General features: G+C 34.5%; 1 long non-coding RNA gene across 4 annotated transcripts; it reads right to left on the bottom strand.

The window, feature by feature from the left end:
• Window positions 1–4,460: 4,460 nt before the first annotated feature.
• On the bottom strand, window positions 4,461–6,156 carry LOC104750467 (uncharacterized). Of its 4 annotated transcripts, XR_015583736.1 has the most exons (6): window positions 5,779–6,155; window positions 5,618–5,677; window positions 5,317–5,413; window positions 4,988–5,103; window positions 4,801–4,880; window positions 4,461–4,720 (listed from the first exon to the last, which is right to left on the bottom strand). It is a non-coding gene; the product is annotated as an uncharacterized LOC104750467 (long non-coding RNA). The 4 variants fall into 4 exon arrangements; XR_015583734.1 differs by lacking the exon at window positions 4,988–5,103 and having other exon boundaries at window positions 5,779–6,156; XR_015583735.1 differs by lacking the exon at window positions 4,988–5,103 and having other exon boundaries at window positions 4,801–4,861.
• Between the last annotated feature and the right edge of the window lie 5,302 nt (window positions 6,157–11,458).

The following is an 11,458-nucleotide window of genomic DNA, read 5'->3' as shown; positions in this document are numbered from 1 at the left end:
AAGAAAATTAGAGGGCGTACTAGTCCCTGCATTAATACTATATATACAAAACGTTCATAATGGGAAGACATAACTTCCAGTGTGTTCCATGTCCTATTATCCCTTGCTTCTATATCCAAGATGTCTTCCCGAGAATTCCAAAACAACTCTTGCGAAAAAAAAAAAATTGATAGGAATCTTTAAAATCTTCTATCTAAGAGCAAGGCCGTTGGTCCTTATTACGATGTGTGTCTTTTTTAATAAAAAACAAAAAAATATTTAAAAGATGAGGAGAGAGAGATTTCGTGTTTTGCAACAGATAAAGTAAGACACTCATAGACCCACTTTTGCTTTTCTCTTGCTTATTTGTAAATATTTCATTGTTCAAATTTAAAACAAAATTAATTAATTAAATTAAATAATAGTATTATATTAAAATATTAATAAAATTAATATAGTATTTCAATTTTGAAGGATTCATCGGTGATGATGCCTTAACAACATATTGAGCCGTAGATTCTCACTTCTTTCCTGAAAAGTCCAACTTCCTCTACTCACTTAAATATATTAATTCTTACGAGTAAGAGACTCATCATGGTTATGATGATCATATTATAGTGGTAGGTCTTTGTTCTCCCATTGAAAAGGCACAGAAAAGGAGCACTCACCAAATGCATTGCATAGACCATAGTTGCATTGTTCTTCCCCAAGATTGTTAAATCTTAAAAAAAAAAAAAGGAATTTGATGTAGGAGATTAATAACCACATCACTGGGAGATTGAACAACATATCCCATATATGCTCTTAGGTTGTTTGTAAGCATTTGGCTTTCCATCCAAAAAAATAAAATAAAAAAATTAAAGAAATCCAAAAATCATATTTAGCCAGTCATTTGGGTGACACATTATTTTTCATTAGAGAAACAATTAACTAATCCCTACTTTATTATTTCGAAAGTGTATGACATTTTTTTTTGGTAGAGTACTATATAATAAACTAGCATTTGCCCGCGCGTATTAGATTAGGATGTGTTTTGGTTTTTTTGTATACTATTTATTGGTTATGTAAATTTTTCTTTGTGTCTGGTTTTGTGATTCATTGGTTTGTATTCGTTGTTATTTATTTTAGATTTTGTGGTTTTTGCATTATGTATAATCTAGTGAACTGTTTGTTTTTAATTTTTTTTTATCATACTGTGTTTGTTTACAAAATAAGAAAATTAGATGTTATAGCCACATGACATGTTTTTTAATTACTTTAGCTCATACCTCATGTTTATTACAATTTGGACATTTATGCCCTCCAACTGATGTCACGCAAAGCAACTGGGCAGTTCTCGTTGCTACAGTAACCACATCAGGAAAAGAAAAAATATTATATTAGTCAGTTGCTACATGACTCCTATAAAACAAAAAAAATATTAAAAACAATTATATTATTTTAGTTTCTATTTCTTTTTGTTTTCATATTTAAATTCAAATTCTTTTTTTCTTCTATCTTTTAAGATCCATTTTACTATATTAATTTTTTAATTTTGATTTATTATTCTATTTTTTTCTTTAACTTTGAATCTTATTATGTTATTGAAGAAGACAATTTCATATTAGTATTACTATGTACATGGTAATACACTGTATTTTTATATGTACGTACACATTTGAAATAATTTCTATGCATATAAAACCTTATTTGCAGCATGTATTTTACAAATATACCATCAAAACATTTCAATTATACGTTTATAAATTAAATCATCATTGTATTGAATATACCTCATGTACGCCTATCACTAAGTTATGTATGGACCATGTCCTTTTTTCACGATCGCTTCCACACTTCCGGCGACCAACAAATTACACTGACTTTCTCTTTTCCAGTCGCTGGTTTCTTTCTCATTCTTTGCTTCTCTATTTTTCTTTGTTCATTTCATTTGTTGTCGCTGGTGTCACTCGTTTTTCCAGCGACTGTTGGAAAGACTAAAAAGTGTCGCTGCGACTGCTTTTACGGTGTTGCCGGTGTACTCCCGCTAACTTGGATCTCAAGTTACTTGTATTTTTAGACGCTGACCGCTAATCCAGCAATTGTGAAAAGAACATGCACTACTAACTGTGTACATGAAGAATTTATTCTAGGGTTTATTTAGGGGTTGTATACATTTAAGTCAATATCATGTATGTTTACGGTTTAATTTTAGGGCTTGTTTAGGGGTTATGCCTGAGAGTTACAGAAAAAGGAGAAAAAATGTTCACTACAAAAGACATAAGTGTATTGTATCACTTAAATGGTATCACAAAACTAAGTGATATTATTTTAAATTAGTTATTTATCAATAAAGCAACTAAGCATCAATTATATTAACTGATGTTATAATTGACTAGTTGGACATCAGTTAAATAAAGGGGTGCTTGCAAAATTAGACCCCTAACTTGAGTCAATTGCAAAACTAACCACCTCTTTTTCTCTCTCCAGCATTTGCCATTTTCTCCCAATTAAATCCTTCTATGTTTATTGTATTCACAAAAATGCCATTATTTCTGATTTATTTGAATTTTTTGTGAAAATGTTTATTAAATCAATATCCTCATCTTCTTCTTTTATTTACGGTTGTGCTACCACCATCAATTTTCCAACAACCATGAACAACCATATTTGAAGCTCTTAAAGCTTCAACAACCTGAATTTGTAAGCTTAAATAACACGCAATGCTATGAGAACTTCATTTTCTTCCATCTCCTCTCCATTTTAATCCAATAAAATTTGCAAGTGCATTCATCTTGTTATATGTCATGATTCTTGGATAGTGATTAAATTGGTGTTGGGTTTCTTCCGTGGTGACTAAAGACGATGTCCTTGGTGCTTGACATTGCGAAACAACTACCGATAAGGTTATTTTCCGGTAGATTTCGTGATTTTCCTTGATTTTTTTGCGAAATTATACTTCATTTGTTAGTCTAAACGTCAGAATATCATGTAAAGTCTATTATGTGGTCAATTTTGCAATTAAAAATTTATCGAGTTTCGAGCCCGTAGACTGAAATTTCAGTCTCCTTAATTTCATTTGAAAACAAAAAAATATGGTTCAGACTGCATTATAATCTTTCCGTCGGATACTTCGTTTGCAGTTTACTAAGGTGTATTTTTGCAATTGACCAAATTCTTGACATTTTAGTTATGACTGTCGGTCGAAGTCTTCTTAGGATAATAAAATAGTAGACTTCTATAGTGGTTATTTTTGGGGTTGACCAAAATATAAAAGCATTGACGGTAATATTGTCGATATAAAATTAATTAGTTGACTGCAAAAGAAGTCTACTAGTTAAAAAATTAAAATGTTGGTCAACCCCAAAAATGACCACGGCAGACTGCAAACGAAGTCAACATTCCTGAAGACTTCGTACGTAGTTTAACTGGCGAAAATCAAACTTGGTCAATTGTAAAACTAACCACAATGAACTTTACTTTTTCTAGTTGACGGATAGATGAAGTCTACTTGTTAGCTAGAAGTCTACTTCAAAGTCAATGGTTTGGTCAATTGCAAAAATAACCAGAGTATATTGTAATCGAAGTTAACTTGTTGAAATTTTCCAAGAAGTCTACTTTGTTATATGTTTTTAATTGCAAAACTGACCAAAAAATTAACAAAGGAAGACAACAAAAGAAGTCAACTATCCTAGTATACTTCATATGGTGTCTACTTTATTAAATTGTAATTGCAAAAATAGACCACATAAAATAGACTTCAAGGAAAGTATATTCATAGAGGCTAGTTTATGTCTATAATGTTGACATCAACATGAAGTCGTCATAATTTGAAAACCAATTTATTGCAAATTGGTGAATAATTTTTAAGATTTTCTTGTTGTATTCTTTGATATATGTTATGTACTTGCTTCTATATGTTTTTGACATGATTATATATTATACATATGGAGAAATCAAGTTTTTGGTTTTCTTAGGTAGTTAGGTCATTAATTTAGACTTATTTTGGAAGTCAACGTGTTGGAGTTCTGTGTGAAGTCTATATAATTGAAAAAATCTTTAATTGTCTTTTTTTTCTTTTCTTTTTGCGTTCTTATCTCTTTTTCAACTCTACAAGAAGCGATTATTGGTTTTGTTTGTATTTGGAAAAGTGAAAAAGAAAGAAACTTTTTAACACATTTTGTGGGAAGAATGTGAAGATAGGGTAAGACACTGTTGACCAACCTGAACTATAATTAAGTATAAGGAAATTAACAGACTGAAGAATAAAAACTAAAAACTGTAATTAAGTTGTTTCTTCTATGTACTCTCTGGCTATTATCAAAGAGAAACTGTCACCTCTATTTCTTCTATGTACTCTCTGGCTATTATCAAAGAGAAACTGTCACCTCTGAATCCATTCTCCACCTGTTTTGACATAATAGGAACTGTTACACTAACATCTTCCAAAAACCAAGACTTACTAATTTTGGGTTCTTAATTTTTTTTTCAATATTATAATATGTTAAAGTATAATTTGGTTTGTTTAAAATTTGAAAGATTTTTTAAAACATAAAATTATTTCATTTCATAAAATTTAAAGTTACATATATAAAAGCATATTAAAAAAATATTACAAAAACGATTAATTATCATCATGGCTGCAATAACGTGAAGAATCCGGACTCAATAATTGCAATAGCGATCTGCAATAGAGAGGTTGATCTTCGGTTGTCACCCTTATCCTCTTGTAACAGCAAGCTCTTCGGTTGTCACCCTTAACCTGAAATAACAGAGACAAGTAGGATTAATAGATGTAGCATCAAAAATACAAAAACAGAGAAGAGAGAGGAAAGAGATAACTTGTGCTTGTATCCTTCTTAAATCAGGAACTGATCCTTGCAATCCACAATACCCTAAGGTTCTGCCAAGATGAAAAGAATCTGAAGTGGAAGTGTTACATAGATGCTTGAAATGTTGTGCCAACATGAAACATCAGATGTGTGAGTAAAGAACCACAATGAGAACAAAGATATTTACAAACAATGACCTGGAATAAAGGTATAACACAACATATTCACACATTAGCTTTTTTAATGTCATCGGTCAGTCTTTTTGCATCTTTTAGCCTAGTAGTGTAAACACTATGTATTTTCGACCACCAACCTATTCCATTCAAGAGAACATCAAAAATTTATACAATCAAATTAAAAAGGATTTAAAATGGAAACCTCACTAGCGGCAACAATATATATCACAAGACTCTCACACTTCCTAAAGAAATCCAATTGCTAGTGACATTAAGAGCTAAATCGCCTAATATTGACATCAGTTCAAGTAATATAATTGAGAATTAGAAAAGGGTAAAAGCTTGAGCACCTGAAGAGTAGCCAAACGAGCATTCTCCTTGGAGATATAAAAGACTTGACTCTTCAAGTTTCTTGGCAAAACCTCAGTTTGTGAACCTTAATCCTCACTACAAAACCAAAAAAAACAAAAAGTAATAAGATTTAATTCTCTTGGTTTCTGTCTCAGTCAATTCGTTGAACACCTTGTGTGCACAGAGAACTCTAAAAACAGAACCCCTAATATTTTTTACAGTACATTCTCCATACGCTAGAACGTACACATGTCTGTGAACTTTGAAATTTCTGTGAACAAAATTAGGCAAAAATCAGACCTTTGCAATCATCATATCACCAAACAACTTGCTTGGCTCCTCGTCGTTTCTCACTACAAGCTGAAAGTGACAGATCCAATTTCCAAAACAACAAAACCGTTTAAAAATATGGGGTTTACGAATCTGAAGATTGAAAGAACTAAGAGCGAGGGGATTAGTACCTCGACGGCGAAGTATTCCAGAACGACGGCTAAGTAAACCAGAGATCTGGCCCCAACACGTTCAACTTTACTGCTTCTCGATTTCACCTTCTTGGCAATGCGAGATCCAATAGAGAAGAGAGTGAAGAGAGAGCTGATGATGTTGCCATTTAAACGGTGGTGAAGTAAGGCAAAAACGCAGCTAGGGTTTTTTAGGAAAGAGAAGAGAGAGAGTTAAGAGAAGGATGGCTAGATGTTTGAAGTATTTTTTGTTTTTATGTTGTTGTTTTTCTCTTACATATTGTTTGATGAGAGACAGAGAATTTGTCGGATTTAGAATCTCTTATCGCCATAGGGAGAGAGGCATAAGGTCGAAGAGGAAGAAATGAAACTGATTAGGGTTAGGGTTAGTGAAAATTAGGTATATATAACTTGGTTAATTAAAACTGATCGGTTATGCATGGTCAAATCAAACCGAATCGGTAATCGAATTACCAAATTAATTTCACCGTTCGGTTTGTTGATTCTCTTACAGATGCTGCCGAAAACCGAACATCTTGGTTTAATCGGTTCGGTTCTCTCGGTTCTGACCGAACGCCCAAGAATTAATAGTTGATGGCATAACAAAGTCAACCACCAATAGTCTACAGAGAAGTCTACTTAAACAAACCCTAAATCAAATAATTTTAACCTAATCAGCTTTTCCTCCCTTAATTTGACTCGTTTATATGTAAATTTATTTTATTTCAATGCAGAAAATCTGTATGGTTATTATTTGGTCAATAGATTTATTAAAATATTTTTTATAATTTTTAATTAAAATTTAAACTAGAATTAAGGAGTAGACATATTGTTATGTCTTCTAGTTGACATTAATTTGCAATCGACCTTAAAGAAATCTATTGCAGACTTCCTCTGGGTTACATCTGTCATTTCGGCTTCTGTTTTTTTGTCGACAATGAAATAAAAAACGAAAAAAAGAAGATATCTATGAATATGAGCAATTCCACTTTCTATATCATCATCACCAATTTCATGTTAACAATATATACATATATGATATATATATATATATCATCATCACCAATTTCATGTTAAGAAGTTGTCACCAATTGACCTGCAGATCAATTTGTGACAGCTTGTCCTATGGAAAGGTTGTTAAAGGGTGGGGACCAGGGTTCGAGGAACGAACCTGCTGGCGGATTTGGATGATTAGTTCTATTTCCATGGTGAGGGGTTAGGATTGATGCCCTGCAGGACCAGCTTGGGGTCCGTTTGGGCAGCTAGCGGGGGGCTAGTGGAGTCCACTGGACGAGTTCTCATAGTCATACAAAATATTACAATATATATATATAAAGGTAATATAAAACGACAAGATATTTAACGCCTTTATTTTGCAAGACTTGGTATGAATGTGTACGTTTAAATCAATATAATCATGTACATATATGATGTATAGTTCGTTTTTAGTTGTTCTATGTACGTTTAAGTTAATATAGTCATATACGTACATAATGTCTTTTGTGTACGTACATAATGTTTTTTGTGTACATCCATAAGTCTATAACGAATGAAGGGTATAATTGTAAATTTTCAGTCATTTTCAACCTAAGTTCTCTCTTCTGCCACCCTAATTTTGCTGCTATCATTTTCAGTTTTTCATAATTTGTTTTCTTTACCTTTTAATGTTTTTTACATAAAAATCATGTAAATCTAGCATATTTTATCATATTTTAAGTTTGATAACCTTATAATTCTGAGTGTGTTCAAGTTCATTCATATTTAGACTTATGTAACTGACTTAAACTCCTAATAATTAACAAAAAATACTTTACTCGCCCATGAACAGTTACTGGTTTCCACTTCTCTCTATGATGTAGAACAATTGGTTTTTCATCACAAAATATCTCAACCTTTTGTTTTTTCTCCTCAATTTTTTTTTTAAATTTGTTTATGTATAATTAATTGCAACTGATGTAGTAAAGTTTTTATATAATAAAAACTGAAACAGTGCAATGGTTGGTTTGTCCTCATATAATTAATTTTAATCAAACTGAATAAAAGTACATTAGTTGGATAACAAAACTAAAGTCTAATTGATCAGTTACATGGTATAGTTGTCTTTTTTTTTAGGTGGCTAAAAGCCGGAAAGCTTTTTTGAGTTTGCCTTCCGTGAGAAAAATTGTTGATTTGGATTGGTCAGTGAAAATTGTTGACTTGGATTGTTTATTTGAGAAGTTTAGATTGTATAGTATAAGGTTATGTGTGGTTCTAGTTGTAATTTGTGCTAATTTTAAATTTCTCGTCATGCTTTGGTTGGATTGTTTATTGCATTATTCTATGCGTGGTTGTATTCAATAAACTCTGGGAGGATTGTTTGCGAATGCTTTAGTGATTGTGTTACATAGTGAGTGAGACACTTAAAAAAAAAAAAAAACTTATTTAGATTTGGGTTTTTATTGTGTTAATTTTGTGTTACATCGATTTGGCCCATATTGCTAGTAAGCCTTAAACTGTGGTGGTCTATTGGGTGATTAGTGGAATTTAATTGAGTTGGAAATAGATTAGTCCTTTTTGAAAATAGCACTTGTGTTGTACCTGGGTGTCTTCTTCTTTGCCGTAGATCTCCTCTTGAATGGCTAGTAGATAATCAATCTTTCCATCTACAAGACAATAGGAGGCTTGAAGCTCTTATTTTGATGCTCCTACTACGTTTTCAATCATCCATTGTATCGATGCAGTACTTCAAGTTTTTTTGCTTGTTTGGGTGATTTCGTCTTTGCTTCACATCCCTAGGGGGTAATTGGTTCTCCCATGTTGATTCGTTCAATGTAACTGTTAACTCCCATGTTGATTAGTTCAATGTAACTGTTAACTGGAGTGCTATTTAAAAAAAAAATTAAAGTGTTGTTTTCCTTTGATTCTCAAATTAATTAATCGATTCTTTATTGAAGTTAGCTGTAATTTTAGTTTCGTTAGGCCAATGAGTGAGTCATTGGATTGGATGTGATTTGTGTTTTCTTCAATTTTAACTTTTTGTTTGGATTGGATGTAATGTGGTCTTGTTTGCTTTTGTATCGATTTTGAAATAGTATTGTTGTTGCTCTTATTTTATACTGTATGTTGTTATTCCTGCCTAACATTATAATTTCTTAAAAGTAAAGACCTCTTTGCTAATATAATTATATTTAAAAAAGGCCCAAATAAGTCAACAACATATTTTGTGGGAAGAGGTTTGTTTATTAGGGATGTGTTAATAATTAGTTGGGCTTTTACAGAGATTTGGCCAAAAAAATAAAAAACTATTAGTGGGTAAGTTTAAAAAAATTTGGCCTAATTAAACAAAAATAATCGCTGACGTGACAGCACCATGAGTGAGAAAAGGTAACATAATATATATAGATATATGGTTCATTAATTAGTTATAAAATTAAGATATTAATAATGTTAAAATGTGTTGTAAATCTCAGTTACAGATCTCTACAGAAAAACGCTTCAAATCTCCCAAAAACCTCAAGAACATTCAAAAACCTTTTTCTCTCTTTTCTTTTCTCCAAAAACGGCCAAACTTTGGCCACAACACGACAAAAGCTTTTTATAAACATTTTCAAGGTTAGATAACCCCAAAATGCAACGTTTAACTTAAACTCGTCCGCACAAAACCAACCTTGCATTGACCGATGCATCCCCTAAACCGGGATTCTAGTTCGCGGATGTTACAATTCTCCCCCACCAACATAGATTCGTCATCGAATCTCGAACAACCATCAGTCAAAGACTCAAGTGCAACCGACTCTGCGTCCCGCACTCCTCCGACCGATCTACGAAACGTCACCTCTAGGCGATAGACTCACGTTCCAGGCATTATTTTCTATCAAATTTTGGACTTTCCTTTACTCATAGGCCTAAACCTTGAGTTTTTATTGGCTCCACATCAGGCCGAAGTCTGCATGCCATAATATTGGATCCTAATCGGGTCTAAGCCCGCACTCCATAATATATATAAGGAAGTCCAATACTCGTCTCTCGGGTTGCCACCCTACAGCGCGCCCCCGGATCGTCATCCGAAGTCGATATACCAACCATACTCCCAAGCCACAAAGTTTTAGAATATGGCAGTACTAGGAGAACCGAATTCCCCAAGAGTCGTGAGCAAACAATTCTGAACACGTCTGAGTCCTCCCATCCCTAACCAGGTTTCCTTCTCGTGGCTCGCGTAGAACAAAAAAATGCCTACCAACCACATATCTCCTCACTGGAATACCTCATGACCACACAAGGATCATCTCAATGCCACAAGGGCCGCAACAAAGGCCAACATATGTCCTTAATACAACTCAAGTTATTTTTCATTCAATTTAAGTCATATTAAATGTTTTAGTCTTGAAGAATTTCCCATTATATTATTCACTTTTTGTGATTCTCAAATACACCCAAATTTTCAAGCACATAGTCATTATATTAACATGAATATAACTTTGTGCGGTTGTGCCAAAACTCTTAGAATGTTTCACGGTATGATAAGTCATCCCAGCATAAACCTTGCAAATAGGGCTCATTTATTTTGGCTAGCATGTTGAAATCCCTAGAGCGCCCTAAAATTATATTTCTAGAGAGAGAGAGAGAGAAGTCCTAGCCTCACCGATCTCACTCACAGTCGTTGCTCTTCGGTGGTGCACAATTCACCTAGCTCACTCGTGTGCTATTTCCAAGCCGAGTAGCCTTCGATACCACGTAGTGGGTATGGGACCACTAGAGATTTATTATTATATTTATTAAAATAAATAAAAAAAGGATTCATTTTGGTATTAGAGCCCTTACGGTTCTAGGTCTAGGGTTCACTGGAGTTTTTGCTGTTGGTGTTTTGGATTTCATACTTGAGTTGATTATGTGAGTTAGTCAATTGTGTGTGGCATGAAGTCCTAGAACATCCTCTTCGAGCCTGCTTTGTGATTCCACGGTGAGTTGTACTCTTGCGTAGTTAGAGTGGTAGAGTCACAGGTTCATCCTATGGTATCTGGAGACCAGGCTGGTTTGGGTGGCAGCAGGGCTGATGGGCCCGGTGACGGTCACGGTGTTGCCCCAGGAGTGTGGGTTGCGGCGGAGGGTGCTTTAGGTAGAAAGGATGTTCTGATGGGCTTGCTAGCTCAGGTTTTGGCGCGGCTTCCAGCAACAGTGTTGCCAGAGGTTGGTAGGCAGGTTCCAGTGGTGCCGCCAGTGGTTGGTGGGCAGCAGATTCCATCGGTGCAGCCAACGTCTGGGGTTCAGGAAGGTCTGCAACCGCGGGCTGGAGTAGTGGAAGCACAGTATGTGCAGATGTTGGTGCAGCTCGGGTAGGTGGGTGCGGGATCCTTTGCGGGGGGCACGAATCCGAGTTCAGCGGATGAGTGGAGAGAGCGGATGGAGGATATTTTCCAGTCGCTTTGGTGTCCTGACCAGTACAGGGTGGATTTGGCATAGCATTATCTGTCAGAAGATGCCCGTGTGTGGTGGAGGTCGGTGACAGCACGGAGGGTGCAGAGGGAGATGACTTTGAGAGATTTTATGGGAGAGTTTAATTCAAGTATTTTCCTCAGGAGGCACTTGATCGCATGGAGGCGAGGTTCTTAGGGTTGACCCAAGGGAACCGTACAGTGCGGGAGCTGGATGCAGAGTTTAATCGGTTTGTGGTGTATGCAGGTTGGGCTTTGGAGCCAGAGTC

This window comes from Camelina sativa, chromosome 16 (assembly GCF_030686135.1).
Source record: "Camelina sativa cultivar CO46 ecotype springtype chromosome 16, ASM3068613v1".
NCBI lineage: Eukaryota > Viridiplantae > Streptophyta > Magnoliopsida > Brassicales > Brassicaceae > Camelina > Camelina sativa.
Note: the sequence above shows the minus strand (reverse complement) of the source record. Positions and strands in the feature narration are given on the sequence as shown.